The sequence below is a fragment of the Ixodes scapularis genome, unplaced genomic scaffold (genome assembly GCF_016920785.2).
Source record: "Ixodes scapularis isolate PalLabHiFi unplaced genomic scaffold, ASM1692078v2 PGA_scaffold5__190_contigs__length_132052651, whole genome shotgun sequence".
In the NCBI taxonomy this organism is placed as follows: Eukaryota; Metazoa; Arthropoda; class Arachnida; order Ixodida; family Ixodidae; genus Ixodes; species Ixodes scapularis.
The window spans coordinates 102,282,537-102,302,962 of NW_024609880.1; the positions used below are offsets into that span (position 1 = coordinate 102,282,537).

The 20,426-nt window shown below is 46.9% G+C and overlaps 1 pseudogene; it reads left to right on the forward strand.

Annotated features, from left to right (window-relative positions):
* The first annotated feature begins 5,593 nt into the window (after positions 1 to 5,593).
* Positions 5,594 to 20,268, forward strand: LOC120844896 (annotated as a pseudogene).
* The last annotated feature ends 158 nt before the right edge of the window (positions 20,269 to 20,426 follow it).

The window sequence follows — 20,426 nt, forward strand, 5'->3', positions numbered from 1 at the left end:
ATTCGTTTGAAGACGTTTAATGAGTTGGGGGGGAGGAGCGGAGTGGGTTCTAGATCTTGTTAAGCTTGAGCAAGGGTTGTCGCTCATTTTATTATTCACATATGGATGAGCTCGCATGTTACGCAAGAGAGCAGCAGCTCCAGGATTTGAAACGGATCATGTGTAGTATCCATTAGCGGAAGAGATCGCCCCGACCACTTCTCAACTCGGCACCGAAACATTGCTTGTCACAAAGACCACGTAGGGGAAATGGAGAAATATTTAAACTGCCTTTGTTTTATTTTGCATCCGCGTTAGGCATTCTGCGGTTCTGGGTCTCCTACGGGCTGCGAGTAGGTACCCTAAGCAGGATTTTTTTTTTCTCTGTGTGCGTGCGTGAGGGGGTTAGTTTGAACAAAGGACTTACAAAGCTACATTCTGCTTCCTCAAACTTCGCCCTGAATGGCCTTTGTCACGCACTGTGGCTTTCCTGGGGCTTCCCACTCCCAGTCCCAGCTCGAATAAAAAAAACGGACATTCCACAGAAACTGTACATAGAAAGAGATTGACCTCGTTTACTACAGCTCCGCAAAAATCTTTCTTTTTTTTCGGTTCGAAAAAAAAAAAAGCAGATTTTATTTTTGTCATTTCATAAAAAAAGGCGTGTGCCCGAGGGGGGGGGGGGGGGGGGGGGGGTGAAATTGTAACGGTTACAAGTAATTTTATTACTTCAAAAATAATCAGATTACCCTTGTGATTACTGCCTAATAAAAGTAATCAACTGATTACGAAATTACTCCAAAATGTAATCGATTACAAGTAATTTGATTACTTGTAATGCATACGGTACAAGTCTGAATTTTACAGGGCATTATCACTAGTTTCACGACCTAGCCTCCAGCGCGTGGAAAGTCAGACACGTATCGTTCAACGGCTGAACAACTGCATGGTCTATTGCGGGACGGTCGTTTATGTACAGTGCAATGGATAATAAGCCATGTGTCAATGCAAGAATGACAAATATAAATAATGTAACAATACGCGATAAACGACGACCCTACTAGGACTTCAATGATACCAAAATATGGTATCATTTTCGTATTATAATTATACCATATTTATGGTAATATTAGATAGAAAATTGAATAGGTATTGTTTATGGTACACATATAGCACTGTGATGTACAACCAACTAAGCATTCAATTAATTTTGTTTCGGTTTTATTCTCTTGAAGATTTAAGTTTTGAACATTCGCACAACCCTGCACACAACTATGCACATACTTAAGGGTGAATTGTGTTACCTACCTCCTAGGCATGCAGCCAGGATTTTGTTTTGGGGGGGGGGGGGGGGGGGGGAGCAGGGCAGGGGCATCTATGACAAATTACCGTAAATGCCCCTGCCCTGAGGGAGAGAGGAGGTCCGTTGCAACTCATGAAGGTAAGGCGAGGGTAAGACGGGCAGGGGAGGAGGAAGCAGACGGAACGCTGGAGGCGAGAGGGGGGGAACCTCCCTCTCTCTTTAGCGGTCCGTCTGCTTCCTACTCCCCGGCCCGTCTTACCCTCGCCCTACCTTCTTGAGTTGCAACGGACCATAGCACAACTGCAGATTTCGGTGGATACGTACTTGCTCCTTTTGATTATGTGCCTGATGACAGCTGCTGCCTCCACTAGAGTGCGCAAGACGGCGTTTGGTTTCTAAGGCGGTGCTGACCAAACTCTCGTTCCCGTGACCTGCCAAAACTATAACAAGCATGTTGCCCCTCCCCCCCTTTTTTACATTTTAGTGATGCGACTTTTTTTTTTGTAAAGCGGTTAATGCTGACCTTACCGCTCCTCTCCCCTCCCCCCCTGCTTAATACAAGTACATATAAGATATGATGCTAACGCATTGGCAACCCTTCATGATAATGAAGTGTGCCCCGATTTTTTTTTATTTTTAGAGCGAAGCGGTTGATGTCGACCACCCCTGTATCTTTCGCGTCCTCCTCCTTACCCCCTGTTCTCTCCCTCTACCCCCCCCCCCCCCCCCCTCCCCTTCGGTACCGCCTCGTGCCTATTCACTTCTTCCCCAAAGAATGGTCTAATCTTAAAGCGCAGCACTTAGGCGCCCGCATCCGGGTTGAGCGGCGTCGGCGTCGGCGTAGCCGCGCCTTGCATTATTGGACGTTTTCATAATGACGCCACACGTGACGTCACGTGTGACGTAACAAGGGTAAAACTTTCTCGCTAAATTTGGCGGGAAAAATTTTTGGTAGTTTTTGCGGGAAGCTTTTTGGCTAAATTCAGCGGGAAACTCTTACCCTCGTGGCGTCACACACACGTGATTTCTGCACTAAATTTAGCGGAATATTTCCCCGCTAGGTTTAGTGGGGAGATCGACGTCACGTGACCTCAACACTCAGTCTGTTTTCCCGTTAAATTTAGCGGGAAAATTTCCGCTCAATTTCCCGCTATATTTAGTGGGAAAAGTTTGGTAAATTTACCGCTATATTTAGCGGAAATATATCCCCTTCTAAGTTTAGCGAGGAAATTTTCGCTTAATTTAGCGGGAATTTAAGCGAAAATTTCCCGTTAAATGGGAGGGGAGCAGGAGAGCAGGAGCGGAGGGTACGGAGGGGGAGCAGGGGCGTACCCCCCCCCCTCCGTACCCTCCCACCCTCCTTCTTAAAAGCTGCGCTCTAATTCGGCATTACAGAAAATTGTAAACGTCTAGTTTTTTTTTATGCCATACTTTATAGTAGGAGGACACATATTACAAGTAACAAAAAAATTGCCAACGCGCCCAGAGTTTGGTTAAATAAACCTTCACTGAACTCCGACCCTATGTTGAACAGCAAACTGTTCTTTTTTATGTTATTATGAAACCAAGTTCAGGAGAACATTTTGTGGCATGGGGAAAGATGACTTTCAAGGCTTAGTACTCAAAGCGGTTGGTGTTCAGCTAGACATAACTGAAATTCCGGGACGTGATGTTTGAGCGTTTCGGGAATAATACGGAATCTTGTGGACGTTAAGTTGCTAATAACATTTGAGCGTCCAGTTTCTGCTCGAACTTGAACCTCAGGCGCTAGTAATGGCAAATATCCAGTTTTTCTGCAATGAAGTCGTCAGGAAGCAACATGGTGCTGAATATACTTTTCGTCCAGTCGTATTTGCTGCCTTGGGTCTGGGGAAACAATCTCGAAGTATATGTAGGTAGTTTCAGAGCGGAAAAATTCCTGACTGATTGACATTCTTCTCTGCTTCCTTCTTCAACTTCCCGAGCCGCTTCGCAAGACCCCTTCCTCAATTGGTCACGACCCCCGGAGGTCAGGCTCACATTTTGGGAAACACTCTTTTAAGGAATTTTCCAAGCATCAAATGAACATCATTCAACGCTAACCAGTTGGGTATCATTCGCAATTTATTTGTGCATATCTGTCAAAAAATATTAGTTCACTATTTTATAATGCAATCTAAACTTTTTAAAAACTGATCAGCGCAGATTGCTGGGCGAATTGGTGCTGGGCATTAGGAAGCATTTAGAAACAGCACTCCCTCTTTGTCGTGTGTCTGCAGTCATCATTTACAGCAGTAAGCATGTGCTTGGCCGTATCTCAAGCTTTTATTTTAAATTTGCTCCAACCCTTGTATCGAGTGTTGCAGGTGCCAGAGCGTTTCCTCGTGCTCTTTTAAGTGATAAAACAGTTGTCAGCAGTTTGTCTGCTATTTTTAAGCAGAGATGTATTGCGGTGAAACCTCGAGAAAACGCTTCATTGAGCTGGCGCAGTCTTTTTGGATAAATGTCAGGCTGCCATTGACCTACAGCCCGTACTCAAAATTGGTTAGAGGCAGCTCGGGGGAAAGGAAGGTGTTTTTGATGAAGTGATGAGTTTGTGAAACGTCTCTGAATGTAGGGTATTTAGTTTCACTGTTGGGCTTGAAACAAGATCAGAGGGATTCAACTGCTTAATCATCTATTTTTTCAAACAAGCTCGAGCCTCAGCAGTCCAAACAATGTATGCAGCCTCCACACTAATTGCGTGACAAGGCAATTGCATGGTCTACTCTCCAGAAATTGGAATTTATTCTATGTAGTAATCTTGCTTTACTTGCAGTTTTCGAAGTCTGGGCCAGTTCTTGTGATGTCTTGAATATACTTATTTCGTGTTGATGCAGAATTTTGATTACATATCAGTTGTCATGACCAAATCGATGCTCCTCATGTGAAACATAGGTGCCGCACCGGGGATACAAGCTTCCTCGCCTTCCGAGTCATCAAGTTCTAAATCCACGGAGTCAGGCTGCCGCTGTCCTCCTCTGGCGATTGTCCCGGTCCGCGTAGCCACTGTAGGTCTCCACTCTGTCGGGAAGCCAAACTTCCAGAGAATGTCGGGCGGCGAAGCCTAACTCCTGAGGCCCGTCGCCATGAGCTCGTCCAATCATAGCAACACTTAATTCGCCTTATGCTTAGCATAGGTTGAAGAACTTAAATCTTTCCCGAATCTTGTGTTCTTTCGGGTTGTGTAGTATCCGTCAAGTGATTTAAGCAGACCGGCATACATTAGAGAGCTTGGCAACTTGCGAGCCACTCTGCCGTAAAGCACTTGTCCCCATGCTGCCACCCGCGGGCTCCATTTCTTATCATATTTAACATTGTTTTCTTCATAATATGCCCTGACTCTCATAAGGATCGGTCTACCTATTTTGTTTGTCACCGAAGTGAGGTAAATGAGGGTTGGTGCTTGACCTGTCACCACATAGTATTGACCGCCCTCGTACAGTCATCTTCTCAGTCCTCAGCATACCTGTGTTCGCGTCCTGGTTCATGTGCACCTTTGACACTGTTACAAGTTTTCCTCAAGACAGTTGAAAGTAAGGCAGGTGTTTGGTATTGGTGAAATTACTGCATGGTCCATTGCAGGGTGATTGTTTTTACACAGTGTAGTAAATGATAATGCACTCGCCCATACAAGAATTACCCAAAAATAACAAAATGATACGTGATAAACAATGGCCTGCCACTGCTACAGCTATTTTGTATTTTCTGTTGCCACTTTTATAAGCACCATAAAATAAATACTTTCATTTTGTCTTCAGGTTCGTAGCAGGATGTTCCATCACCTCGTCATGATTTTGCGCTACGACTGGAGCTTCCTTGGGACAGACTTAGCTAAGATGTCAATGGTGCCTTGCAAAAAGGGCACCACTGTCTCCAAGGCACCGGCAGGAAGTGGTCCGTATGGCTGCAGCGGCGTGGCAGAAAGCCAAGAGCCGGCCGTCCGCACGCGACATTCGGAACGTCACAACCCACATTGAAGAGAAGTACCCCGGACCAGTTGGTGAACCCCTCGGTTCTAGCTCATCTGGTTAAATTTCTTCGGTTGCACTAGCTTATAAGCTAGAGAGAAGGATTGAAAACAACTGGCAAGGGCACAAGGGCCTCACAGAGGCATTTGTCGGAGGCACTGTGAAACTAATGAGGCTAACGTCACATTCCGCCTATGGTTGCTTCGACTGGTAGCCAGTCTCTAGGTGTTGTATACCGGACGTAGTGGAAGCGTCGAAGTTCTTAATGAACCAGGAATTAAAAGCCCCAAGTGAGCAGGACATTTCCCGTTGAATAGAAGCCATGCAACAGTGCTACGTCCATATCAGAGCCTTCATGAACTCACGTGGGCCCCAGCACTCAGCTTTAGACATCAAAGAAGCCTGGCCCCTGCTGTTCGAAAAAGAGTACATTCTTAGTCACTTCCACAGGTATACATTTTTGGGAATGGTTTCCCATTAGTTACGTGAATAGCAACTTATGCTATTTTCGTAACAAAATATGTTATATATGCCTGGAAAGTTACTGGTCACATTACAAAGCAGGTACACAGGTTTCTTCTTAAGAACGTGACATTATAATTCTGAGCAGCATGAATGCTATAAACTCTAAACTAAAGTGTATACTACAGCAACATTTACTGTTATACGTGTAGTATATTTCAAACAAGGTACAAATATGCAAAAAATGATCTGGTCCAAGCATACCACCAGAATACCCTGGGGACATTCCCGCGTACCGATGACAGCCATCGCCACACTTTTTGGTCTGTTCGACCGTGTCGGGATGCCCTTTGAACTTCGTAAAGCTGCCCATACATTTGAGCGCTTCGTCGACAGCGTCACCGGTGGACTGACGTTTTGTTTCGCCTACGCCGATGACATCCTGGTGTCCAGCACTGACGCGGACCAATATCTCGAACATCCGGAGATCTTGTTCCAGTGCCTCGCGAAGAACGGGCTCATCATCAGCAAGGCCAAATGCAAGCATGGCGTTCCTGAGCTCGAGTTTCATGGCCGCCACGTCAACATCCAGGGCATCCGCCCAGGGGTTTCCCCAGGAATTGAATTTAAGGGGGTGCCTCATTTTTTTAGGGGGGGGGGGGGGGGGGAGGAGCATTGACAATAGAGCCGTGGCGAACTAAAGGGGGGGGGGGCTTCAGAAAAAGAACGGGGGGTGTACACTTCCCCTAGGGTGTGTGTAAGGAAATCACTGCATCCGCCCACTTCCAAGAAAGGTCAGTGTGGTCAAGAACTTACCTACGCGAACATCGCGCAGGGAGCTTTGCGAGTTCCTTGGACTTGTGAATTTTTTTCGGCGGTTTTTACTGCACTGCGGAACTGCTCTGTGGCCCCTGAATGATGCCCTGAAGGGAAATCGACGTGACTCTTCGTCTTTAAAATGGTCTTCAGATGCAGCGGAGGTGTTCCTTGCGGTTGAAGGCTGGGCAGAGATACTCCAAAAAGTATTCGGGAATACAAATACTAAGATACATGTATTTTAAGGCCCAAAATACAAATACTGAGACTCGTTTGTCTTTTATGTTACGGAATATCCCTGAGATACTTCTGAAAAACCACCAAAAAAGTATTCCGGAATACAGATACAGATACTTATAGCAATGCATTTGTTTCCGAACGGTGCTGGGTGGGGAGGGTGTAGTTCGTGGCGATTTTGAGTGGTAATTTATGCTTCTGCTGCTTTTTCGTTAAATTTTATGCTGTACCCCTTACCTCGAACTCTTTATTGATCATTAAAGGGATTGTCCGGTGGAAACCGAAAGTACTTAAGTTTGTGCGCTCGTTACATTGAGGGAGCCTTGATGTAGACAATCGTCATTTTTATTTTGATATATGATCTCCCCTTATTAACGAAAACATTCATGAGCGGATGTACGAAACTGCACCCCGAATTTCGCCAGTGTCAATGGCTGACATCCGTAGCTGCTGCGTGACGGCACAAAGCGCAAAGGTTTGTCAGATGGTCGCGATAGCACGTGGGGGTCGATGGATGTCTTGTATTTTCTTTCGAACAATAGCCTCTTAGGCTGTACCCTACTGAAATACGGTTCTTTTAATGGAGTTCCCTACCGTGTGCAAAAAGATTCACGCCTTTTAGCAGGATATTACTCGAAAATAGCCATAAGCTTTGAACAAAATTATGTCGTTTCGCGCAAACACAACTGCGATGGCCACCGATCGAACTAGGAGCGCTTGCAAAGCAAAGGAATCAGATTTTGCCTCTGAAGCGGCATGCGTAGGTACTTGAAGCGGCATCTGGGTACACATATCGAATCGGCGGATCCCCTGGATCGGTGATGAGGCTGCGGGTCGTTCCCTGGGAGGCGATGTCCGTGGGTCAACGGTAAAAGGCGAATCGTTCAAATGCATGTCGGCACTTGGATGAGCTTGGCGAATCGTAGCCCCGCTCCATTTTCACACACATGTCAAACAGAATCTGGCTTCACGCGTGCTAACTACAACTTTTGGCATCGCTTCCAGATGGCTTAGCTGTTGGTTTCAATTTCGCTGCATAATCAAACCAATTGATCCGATTCGGGCGAGGAGTGGGTGGACGGCGTTGAATATCGTTGACACAGCATCACACCTCAGTTTACGAGCCTTCTGTCCGGTTAGAGCTCAGCTCGTAGCTCTCTTCTGTGAGATGATTACTGCATAAGCGGTATCTCGATCTTGACGGGAACTCAGTCCCTTCGCACGGCGACCATCCATTTTGCTCGTCTTTGCACATCTAGCGGAAAAGTGTGGAACGTCACGTTTTGGCTCGCATGTGCTGCCCGGTGGTTGTGGCACCCAACCGCGCCACAAAAGACTCACCCATCCACGAAACAAATCGAGCGCAACAACAAAAACGAAGCACGCTGCGGCGTTCACTCGCAGGTAAACGACGAGACGGGTATGCTCGCTTTGCGTTCTGTGACGTCAGAGCCTCAGTGTTGCCAACGAAAGCAGCATCTACGCTAGGATGTGATTAGAGCAGTATAAATTCGATTACTTATGCAAAGGGGCATATAAAATTCAGATATTGCACCTAGGATTCCTCTCAAGGCAATAACAGTGATATTCAATTGTTTTCTCAAATACAAAATTTGACCGGACAATCTCTTTAATGCAGCTAAAGAAAACATGTCACTACCGTTGAACCACATACTCAGTTGCAGGAAGGTAAAGACTGCGCACCATGCTTGAAAAAGGCATCTGTCTGATATGAATCCTGTTTTGCAGTGAGGTCACATCTCAAACTTCCGTATTATAAGCTTCTGAGTCACCCATTGTGTAGGGAGATAGTGCAACAGGACTTGCGTTCTCTGCAAAACTTTAAAGAGTGGAGGGCTTTGTAAGTGGAGCTGATTTTGTTGTTCTTGCCCGTATTCTTTTCTAAACCCATGGTTATTTTTTTATGCTGGTGATTGAGATGGATTATGTTATATGGCGGGGTCATATTATAAACAACGAAGCAGCTTGCACCAAACAGGTAGTTTTATATCTTAAATTTATCATAAAAAGGACTACAAATGTAACGAGATACCTAAGTATGGCAAAGTATCGCGATACAAGCGATACATCTTAAATGTATATTACTACTGACATACAAATACATTTTTCGAATGTATCTCGATACAAAGATACTGATACTCGAGAGTATCTGTAAGATACTATCGCAATACATTTGTATCGCGATACTGCCGAGCCCTGTTGTGATCAAGTCATTGCTAGCAGAAGCTGCACTGTTAGCACATCTACCTGCTGGTGCCTCTCTGCGTGATGACGGATGCCACAGATCTCGCTGTCGGTGGAGTACTACTGCAGCTTGCTGATGGACATTGGAAGCCCCTTGGAGTTTTTCCAAGGAACTAGCACCAGAGGGGACCCGCTACAGTACCCTCGGTCGAGATCTCTTTGGCAAGTATACCTCAACATCAAGCATTTTCGGCACTACTGGGAGGGTTCGGAATTTTCCCATCCTCGCCGACCCCAAGCCGCTCCTTACGTACTTCAAGTCACACACAGCCGTCTCTCCCCTCGGGAAAGCTGGCATATTTCGTTCATCGCTGAGTTCACTAGTGACATCCGCCACTTCAAGGGCACTACCACTCTGCTGCTGATGCTTTTCCTCGGACACCTTGTCGCAACACCATTGCCAGCGCTGTGGATTTTGTCACTTCAGCCTCAGCTCAACGAGGCGACCAAGAGGTCCACAGACTGACATATGTATCCAGCACCTTGGCCTGCGAGACGTGTCACTGCCATGTTGCGATGCAACAGACATCTGTGACATGTCCATTGGCTCACCCCGACCGATGGTACCTCCTACTTTCCGGCGGCCGATTTTCAATTCGTCTCACAGCCTTTCGCTTACCGACATCCGAGCGACCCAGCACTTCATGGCTCAACGCTGCACTTGGCAAGTGATGAATAAAGATGTGCGCGAGCGGGTCGGTACGTGCCTGCAATGCCAGTGATCTAAGGTCAAACGACACAGTTTTGCACCTTTCGCTGCAATGCACACTACCACCGCTCGTTTTGACAATTTTCACGTGGATATTGTCGGCCCTTTACCAACATCTCACGAAGCCATATAGGCCTACGTGCATTGAAAGAATCACACGCTGGTCGGAGGCGTTCCCCATTGTAGACAATGCGAAGACTCTCGTCGACGGTTGGATATCACACTTCCCTGGCCCAGCATAGTAGTGTTATATGATACACGATTGAGCAGGATATAAACGAGGGGGCTGGCCCCACCCCCTTGTTTATTAGGGGGGCGGGGCCAGCCCCGGCCAATCACAGAGCCGCAGGGCGGGGCCTCTTCCCTCTCTCTCATCCCAGGGACCAATGACAGGGCAGGACCAATGACGGAGCTCGCCCGGGTCCCACCCCCCGAGGTACGCGTGTGACCTCAAACCTCCGACCTCAAACTTCAAGCGTGGTTGACCAGGTGTTGACAGCTGTGGTCATCATCTGATAACAACCACGTGATGTCACAGGGTCACACACTTGAATTGCGGCGCTCAGGGCGTCTCACGTGTGATGTCACAGGGTTCGAGCTGCGTCCAACAGAGGGCGCTGCGCTCCGGTCACATGACGGTCACGTGTTTTGAATTTGAATCGCTGGGTGGTAAATTCATTTTAATCGCTTAAAAAAGGCTCCGCGGCCGGCTGGGAATCGACCTCTCTCCTTGCAGCAGCCCGACACTCTACCCCTGAGCTACGACCACATTGCTTCGCAGACCGCTTAAGTCGTCTTAGTTGTTCGTGTGTGTGTTGACAGCTGTAGCCATCATCTGATAACAACCACGTGATGTCACAGGGTCCGAGCTTCGTCCGACAGAGGGCGCTATAGGACTTGAATTGCGTATTATAGCAGTATTAGGTTTGAACCGGTTTGAACAGCAGCAGTTGAAGTTAGTAGGCTCTGTTTGAAGTTTTGGCGCGAAGGGACGGTTTGTTCCCGGTATGGACATGGGTCTAGATTTGGGTCGGCATGACAAGGGTGGGGACGAGTTTATGCAGTGCGAGGGGTGTGGAAGGTGGTGTTACCTAAAGAAGACGGGTTTCGAGAGTCTGGAGGAGGCGGCGGGGATGAGTTTCGAGTGTCGGCTTTGTGTGAAGCTTCAGCAGGTAACTGGGGAATGGAAAAGTAGAATTCGGGAGATTGAGGCCCAGCTTAAGGTAGAAAAAGAGAAGCGGGTGGGTCCCGAGGCCCAAGTTGAGGAGCTGACTAGGCAGCTTACTAATGAGAGGGAGCAGAGGGTCGGCCTCGAGAAGCAGGCGGAAGAGCTGGGGGAAGTATGGATGGCGGGATTAGAAGAGCGTAAGAGGGAGTGTGACAGTAGGGTAGAGCGCCTGGAAGGGGTAATTTGAGCGAGTGAGAGTAGCGAGGGAAGAAAGGAGGAAGTGTCAGTTCTAGCGGGACGAACCGCCAGTCTGCAGGCTGGGGTCACTGGTGGTCGGGAGTTCAGCCTGTTGGCTGGCGGGCTCGACGGCGCTGGAGAGCTGAGTGACACTCAGCTCAATGGCGCCTTCGAGCAGCAGGCGTCGGGCAGTCAGGTGACAGGAGATGAGTCGCAGGAGAAAGGCGCGCAGGTATCAGGGGGATCTAGGGTACTGGTAGTGGGGGCTCTAACGTAGCACGGGTTAAGAGGGGTGTGCATAACAGGGTGAAGGGAGACCAGAGGGTAACCGTAGAGGTCCAGCCAGGGAAGTGTATGTTGGATGCTATGACCGCAGCACGTGAGGGAGTGTGGGATAACAGGGAGGGAAGGAACCTAGTAATAGTTCATGCGGGGCTTAAGGATGTGCTCAAGGGTAGGAGACAGAACCTTGGAAAGCAGCTAAACGTGGGAATGCGTAAGCTGAGGGACGTGTCAGAGAATGTGCACGTGGTTGTGTGCATCATTCCATAAGTTTGGGGGCAGTCCGGGGCAGCGGAGAGGAGGGTTGTCGAGGCCAACAAAGTAATTAGGGTATGAGTCGACAGCTTCAGTACGACGTAATGGAAGTAAACAGGGAAGTGTACGAGGCTGGCTCCCGCCCTTTTGCAAATGGCATTCACTACAGTGAGGCCACGGGTTACAAGGTGGGGGATAGGATGGGCCGCACGGTGACTGCTTTTTTTAGGGGACCGAGGGCCCTGGGGGCATTGAAGTAACTGAAAACCCAACAAAGTCAGGAGAGGTACCCAGGGTTAAAGAGAGGAGAAAACGTAAGAACAGGTATAAACAAACAGCACAATCAGACATTCGATACATTAACATGCACGGTGGTAGAAATAGGTTAAAATGGGAAGAGGTAGAGGAGAAACTAAGAAAGAAGGATTTAATGCTGTATGGGTTTGTGGAAACACATCTCAGAGACATAGAGCAGCCACCTTGCATCCCGGACTATGTGTGGGAACAATGCAACAAAATGGGAAGAACGAGGAAGGGAGGTGGAATTGGAGCACTTATTAGGAAGAATATGAACTTTCAAAGGATTAGAAAGGAGTGCGCTGAACATTTGTGGCTAAAAGGAAAAGTCGCTGGGGAATCAACAGTCCTTGGAGTTGTTTACTTATGGACAGGGACAGGTGCTAAAGAGGAAAACAGAAAAATGATTGATTGCATATCAAGAGACATTATTGAGCTAGGGGAAGGTTCTGAAATAATTATTATGGGAGACATAAATGCCCATATCGAGGGTCGGGATGGGTATACGGACTCAACTGAAATCATATTACTAGAACTGGTAGAAAAACATGACTTAGTTTTATGTAATACCAGTCAGAAATGCGACGGGCACATAACGTGGGAAACTGGTAATCTACATTCAACTATAGATTATGTACTCATGTCACACAAAATATATTGTAAGTTACAAGTAATGAAAATAGATGAAGATGATTCCAAAAGTCTTGGTAGTGATCACAAGCGTATTAAGCTGAATTTTGCCAGAGAAGTAAATGCTGAAACTATTCAACATAATTCAAAGCAAATTTTCTACAGCGACAAAGAGTTGGAAATAGTTGCTAAGAGAATAGAGGAAGCAGTTTCAGGGCAATAGTATACAGATTGGACCTATGAGAGCCTAACCAGGCGTTTTGCTCTGGAACTAGACAAAGTTCAGAGCAAACAAAAGAGGAAGCAAGGACATAGACCAAAAAGCTGGTGGGACAAAGAAGTGAAGCAAGCGTTACAAAAACGTCAAGAAGCCTCTAGAGAAAACAGGTATTCCAAGCGCAGTGGGGATTCAGAAACGGAAGCAAAGAGAAAATGGGACACTTTTATAACATGTCGCCGAGAGGCATCCAGTTTGATCAATGCGAAAATTCAGAGAAAGGTCGAGGAATGGATGAGTAATGTAAGCAAGAAAGATGAAACGCAGCTAAGAAGTTTTGGGAGCACTTGAACTCACTCGGTGAAACGACGCAAGCTAGACAGAGGTTCATACTCTCGCATCAGGGAGATAAATTAGAGGGAGATGATGCGATACGATATATGGGAGCAGTGATGGAGGAGAAATTTCGGGAACGGGTACATGTGGAAGATAGGAGAACCGAAGGAAGTAGCAGTCCAGCTTGTGACATCGCGGATTTTTGACAAAGAGAATGGGAAAAGGCGGAACGAAGAGTCCCTAGTGGCACATCGACAGGAACAGATGGGATCCCAATCAAGCTGGTGAAGAATGTGGGTCCTAAATTTAAGGCAAAACTAAGGGAGGTAGTGAGCACTATGATAACAAAAGGAAATATTCCAGATGAATGTAGGCTTAGTAGGATGAGTATGATATATAAGGGAGAGGGAGATAAGTCTGATGTTAGGAATTATTGTCCCATAACCGTGACACCAGTTATTTACAGGTTGGTAATGCGAATCATAAAGAACAGACTGGAGGAGTAAGTAGATTGCGAGGGCGTACTGGGCGAGTTAAAGAACGGGTTTCGGAAACAAAGAAGGTTGGAGGACAATATATTTTCTCTAACACAGTGTATAGAAATAGCGCAAAAACAGAACAGAGAGCTCTGGCTGGCATTTCTGGATATCAAGGGTGATTATGACAATGTGAACCAAAGGAACCTGTGGGACATAGTGGAGAGCTTAAACCTAGATGAAAAACTAACAGTCCCATATTAAGGAACATTTACAAAGATAATAAGGCGATTATAACATGGGAAGGAAAGGCGACGGGGAAAATATAGATAAGACGAGGCATTAGGCAGGGGTGCCCGTTATCGCCTTTGCTGTTTATGTTGTATTTGAGAGGATTGGAGGATAGACTAGAGAAGAATGGGCTTGGATTCGACCTTTCGTACAGTAAGCTAGGCCGAGAAAATTCAGCAATCCTTACTGGGATTGATGTATGCGGATGATATTGTACTAATGGCTAACAACAGGACAGAGTTGCAGGAATTAATGAGCATGTGTGGTAAGGAAGGAGAGGAATTAGGTTTAGAATTCAGTAGTGAAAAATCAGCAGTCACGATTTTTAACAATGATGAAGTTGAGAGGTTGAAAATACAAAATATTACAGTTGAGAGAGCTAGTAAATACAAGTATCTAGGAGTATGGATATGTGACGGTGCAGAATATCTCAGTGAGCATGAAAAGTACATAATAGGTAAGGGCAACAGAAATGCAGCTGTGAGGAAAAATAGAGCACTTTGAATTAAAACAGGTATGAGGTGGTGAGAGAGATTTGGAAAGGGGGTCATGTTCCCTGGCTTGACTTTTGGAAACGCAGTGCTATGCATGAAATCCAAAGTGCATGCAAGACTAGAAATAAAACAGCGCGGAGTAGGTAGGCTGGCTTCGGGGCACATTGCAAAACGCCAAACCAGGGAGTACAAGGAGACATGGGATGGGCGTCTTTTGAGAGCAGGGAAGCGATGAGCAAGAATCGGTTGAGGCAGATGGATGGGGGACCAATGGGCACGAAAGGTTTTCAGCTATTTATACATGAGGAGCATAGACACAAAGTGGAGACAGCGCACTAGGAAACTAAGAATAAATTTTTTAGGCTATAGTGGAGATACGAAAGAGCAGGTCTCAGTTAAGAAGAAAGTTAAGGCCACAGAAAGACATCGGTGGCTAGACGGAATGCAGACAAAGACGGCTCTGGAAAGCTATAGAATAAACAAAACAGTTATTACCAAAGAAAGCATATATGACAATTCTAGGGGAAGCTCATGGTTGTTTGAGGCGAGGACGGGTGTTCTGCGAACCAGAACATACAGAGCGAGGTACCAGGAAATGGATACAGTGTGCACTGCTTGTGGAGAGGAGGACGAGACGGCTGAGCACTTGATAATCTACTGTAAAGGGCTTCACCCTATGCCTACCGAAGACAACATGAATTTAATAAAGTCATTGGGTTTTAGAGACAGTGAAGGGAGAGTGGATTTCAAGACTGTAGAGATTACCAAGCAAAGATTAAGTGAATGGTGGCAGAAAGCGAGGGAAAACTCGGTATTTTCTCATTAAGTGATGGCAAGGGGGTTTTATAGCCCCACTTTCTTTGCAGTGCGGAGTGAATATAGATTTCACATTTAAATATTCAAAGCTTAAATGGTAAAACAAAATGGCTAGGTGGCGTAAGCTACCGCCCGATCCAAAGATGTGTTTAAAAGTGCTGTTACTAATTATTTTTGCGAAAGTGACCCGTGACTTATAATGTCTTCTATTACTGTTTGTTGCTGTTTTTTTTTTTTTTTTCACTCACCCCCATCTGTAACGCCCCCAGGGCCTTGAGGGTATGTAAGTAAGTAAAAGAGCTCAGCCGCATTCATCCATCCATCCATCCATGCGGCGCTCAGGGCGTCTCACGTGTGATGTCACAGGGTTCGATCTGCGTCCGACAGAGGGCGCTGCGGTCCAGTCACATGACGGTCACGTGTTTTGAATTTGAATCTCTGCGTGGTAAATGCCCCTTCTATTAGATAAAAAAGGATCCGCGGCCGCCTGGGAATCGACCTCTCTACCTGGCGCACAGCAGCCCGCGTGCTACTTGGCTTTTGTAATACGGTTAAAAACAGGATGCGTCATTGCCGCAGGTCATGTGACCATGGTCGTGTGACGTTGCTCGTCTTCCTCTCACGTGATTTTGCGCGTGCGCGATTCAAACGATGCTCGCGAACTGGTAGCCTCGTGCCGCCCCCTTACCTGTTGCAAATGGGGTCATCGACTCGCTAAATTTCGGCGTCATCTGAGACGGTCCCAAATTGCAGCACCTGGGTCCCACTAAATTGGGGTGAACGTAAAATTTTGAAGCTCGCGGACCGTGATTGATGTTGATCCTGCGTAAAGCTTTAAAGTGGCCCTGTCAAAATTTGGAGCAAGGTCGTAAAACTTTCCAAAGACCCAGCGAGTTTTGGGAATGGGGGCATCTAGTGTTCAAATTGTGAAGTGGTCCTCGTCAAAATTGGGTGCCGTCTGGTGGTAAAAGCTTCGACCCGCTGTAAATTTTGGGTGTCATGTGAAGGTCCCAATTAGCACCAGCTGGGCGCCGCTAAATTGGGGGTGAGGTCGCGGTAAAACTCTGAAGCTTACGGACCGTGTTAATTGTTGGGCCAACGTAAAGCTTTGAAGTGAACTTGCCTAATTTTGCGGACCAGCACAGTCTTGAAGCACACAGACCATGCCGGACCCATTGATTTTTTTTAATTTTTTGGATAGACACCATCTCGTGTTAGAGCTTTGAAGAGTTAAATGCTAAAATTGCTGACATCTAGTGGTAAAAGCTTCGAACTGGAAGAACACGAATTTTACCCAATGTTCGCGGGAAATCATTGCACGCGTCCCTGGTTTCGTGGAACGTTCGCGTGCGACGAGATTGGTCAAGAGACAGCGTCACCCGGTCTTTACGTAGTGAATACGGCACCGAGGTCTTCGTTCGGTGAACACTGGGTTCTTTTCTACGTATGCCCAAAGGACAAGGCAATTAGTTATTTTGACAGTTTCGGAATGATTTCGATTTACGGGAAATTTCACGACTTCATCGGAGACGCAGCGGCTTTCTTCTACGCCAAGAGAAGAATTCAAGGGACTCTGTCTCACACGTGCGCACTTAGTACTGTCTATACGTGGGTGCGCGCCTGTGTTGCGGTGTACCGCTCCGCGAATGCATCCAAGCTTTCTCGTCGAGCGACTACTGACGGAACGACACACACATTTCCATGCTCGTGCGCAAGCAATTTCCTTCTCCCACTTTAAAGCTCTCCTGCTGCTCTGCTCTGTAACTCTGTAACCTGATATCCAAATAAAGCCACACAAAAAGAACACAAAGCGAGGATGGATCTTTTTCTTTTTTTATTCAATATGCATGCATATAAGATATTCTCGAGACATGGAGAAACATATGGCGCGCGACAGCTCTTTATACAAATATCAAGCACTTGGTGAAAAACAAAGAAAAACCTCGCGCTACATAAAAATGGCTCTTTACAATACACTCTTTACACACACACACACACAAATACATCAGCTTGAAATGAAAAAAAAAAGCTTTTCACGAGAGTCTTTAATGTCCGAAAGGAAGAGTTGAAACGCCGTCAGAGTCGATGAAGCGCTTGTTGTCAAACGGGTTGAGTCCTATCTCCTCCACGACAAGAGTCTTGTTTTCGCACAAATTACGTGCGATAGTCCGCTGCGTGATCTTGTGCAGAGTTTATTGCTCTAGAGTTTGAACGTACAGCTCGCAGGTTAGCTTACGGGACTCGACTCGCACCTTTTCACTCTTTTCGCCCTCACGTTGTGCTCTCGGGAGGCTAGTTCCATCGAATAGAGTTTGGGTTTTAAACAAACAAATCCAAGAATGTGATCTTTTGGGAGCTCGTTTTTGAACACTCCTAGTTTCATTTTTTTGCGGGAAAGAACAAGGTGTGATCGGCTGGGTACCCAGAAGTATCCAGCTGAGTTTCGGCAAGGGTCGCGAGCTTCGAGTCTACATCGGGATGGGTGATTTGGAGGATGAACGAGTCCGTGTCGCTGTACGCTGCGTGAGCGTCGTGGAAAACGCGCCTGGCCTGCGTGTAGAAAAATTCGTACATGACCAGTTTGGACATCTCTAGGATAGAGAAGCCCGCGTACCCGGGTTTGTTCAACTATAGGGTCCTCTGGGAAAACTGAAAGATCACCACGGCCGGGCTGATTGCCGCAAACTGTCTGAGGTTAGGTTTCTGCAGGTTTTTCAGCACTTCCTCCTCGCTCACACTAATGACAACGTTATTGTACTGACGTGGGGTTTCGATAGTCTTGCCATCAATCGAATTCATAATGAGCTTAGATAGGTTCTTTTGAAAGGCATTTGTCGCCTGTTTTCGGAGGTTGTGGTTAAAGTCGATGAAATCTTTAAGAAATGCCCTCTGCAAAAATTTCAAAAGGATATGAATGACCTTTAGTTTTAAGCACAACTCCAGATACAGCTTGAGATTTCGGTAGTTGATAATGTAATTGCGTTTCGGGTAAAAGGTGAGAAGCACCTTTTGCTCAGACTCTCGCTGGGGTAGGGGAAATTTTTCGACGAGCGCTTTTTGATAGGGTGAAAGCCATTCGAGCGGGACTCCTCATTTCTCGGGAGCCAGGGGAAAGTCCGCGTGCGAGTCGTGTAGTTCCCGAGGGTAGTCAAGGTCCACCTCTAAGATGTAACCTTCGGGCGCGTCGTCGGGAACCTGCTGGAAGTGGAGAGCGTTGTGCTGTCTAAAGCAGGCTTTTCCGCAGCACGTCGAGCTTCTGACGCGGAAACGCGTATTTCCCTACGACTACGTGACCAGTTTCGAGGCTTACCGCGAGCCCGAGCTACCGACGCCCGGGTCGTTTTACAACAAGCTTAACGACAGCCAAATTTCAGAGGAGGACCACCGTCACGCCCAAACCGTCTTTGAAACATTTAATTTCAGAAGCCTAGGTGAATACAGTGACTGCTACCTACATCTCGACTGCCTACTTCTCGCCGACGTGTTCCAAAATTTCAGGAAATGGACTTTAGACACGCACGAGCTCGATCCGTTACACTACGTTTTCCTCACCGCGCTCAGTCTCGCCTGCGCACTTAAACAAACAGGGGTGAAACTGGAGCTGCTCGGCGACGTGGATGCGTATCTCTTCATCGAAGCGGGTCTGCGAGGAGGAATCGTTCAATGTGCCATTCGCAACACGAGGGCTAACGTGCCAGGAACCGCATTTTTCGATCCGAACACGGCGGTTTCTCAAATTTTAGACCTCGACGTGAACGGCCTGTTCGCATCCACTATGCGACAATCCCTTCCATGCGCAGAACTTCGCGGGCTAGACCGCGAGTAAATCGACGCTCTCCACTTCCAGCAGGTTCCCGACGACGCGCCCGAGGGTTACATTTTAGAGGTGGACTTCGGCTACCCTCGGGAACTACACGATTCGCACGCGGACTTTGCCCTGGCTCCCGAGAAACGAAGAGTCCCGCTCGAATGGCTCTTACCCTATCCAAAAGCGCTCGTCAAAAAATTTCACCTATTCCAGCGAGAGTCTGAGCGAAAGCTGCTTCTCACCTTTCACCCGAAACGCAATTACGTTATCCACTACCGAAATCTGAAGCTGTATCTGGAGTTGGGCTTAAAACTAAAGGTCATTCATTGCGTATTAAAGTTTTCGCAGAGGGCATTTCTTAAAGATTTCATCGACTTTAACCACAACCTCTCAAATCAGGCGACAAATGCCTTTCAAAAGAACCTATCTAAGCTCATTATGAATTCGATTTCTGGCAAGACTATCGAAAACCCACGTCAGTACAATAACGTTGTCCTAAGTGTGAGCGAGGAGGAAGTGCTGAAAAAACTGCAGAAACCTAACCTCAGACAGTTTGCGGCAATTAGCCCGACCGTGGCGATCTTTCAGTTTTCCCAGAGAACCCTATAGTTGAACAAACCCGTGTACGCGGGCTTCTCTATATCCTAGAGGTGTCCAAACTGGTCATGTACGAATTTTTGTACAAGCAGGTCAGGCGCGTTTTACCGACGCTCGCGCAGCGTGCAGCGACACGGACTCGTTCATCCTCCAAATCACCGACCCGGATGTAGACTCGAAGCTCGCGACCCTTGCCGAAACTCACCTGGATACTTCTGGGTACCCAGCCGATCACCCCTTGTTCTCTCCCGCAACCAAAATGAAACTAGGAGTGTTCAAAAACGAGCTCCCAAAAGATCACATTCTTGGATTTGTTTGTTTAAAACCCAAACTCTATTCGATGGAACTAGCCTCCCGAGAGCACTACGCGAGGGCGAAAGGAGTGAAAAGGTGCGAGTCCCGTAAGCTAACCTACGAGCTGTACGTTCAAACTCTCGAGCAACAAACTCTGCACAAGATCACTCAGCGAAATATCGCACGTAAGTTGTGCGAGAACAAGACTCTTGTCGTGGAGAAGATAGGGCTCAACCCGTTTGACAACAAGCGCTTCATCGACTCTGACGGCGTTTCAACTCTTCCTTTCGGGCATTGGAGCCTCTCGTGAGTGCTTTTTTCTTTTTTTTCATTTGAAGCTGATGTATTTGTGTGTGTGTGTGTGTGTGTGTGTGTGTGTGTGATGTGTGTACAGAGGGTATTCTAAAAAGCCATTTTTATGTAGCCCGTGGTTGTTTTTTTTTTGTTTTTCTCCAAGTGTTTGATAGT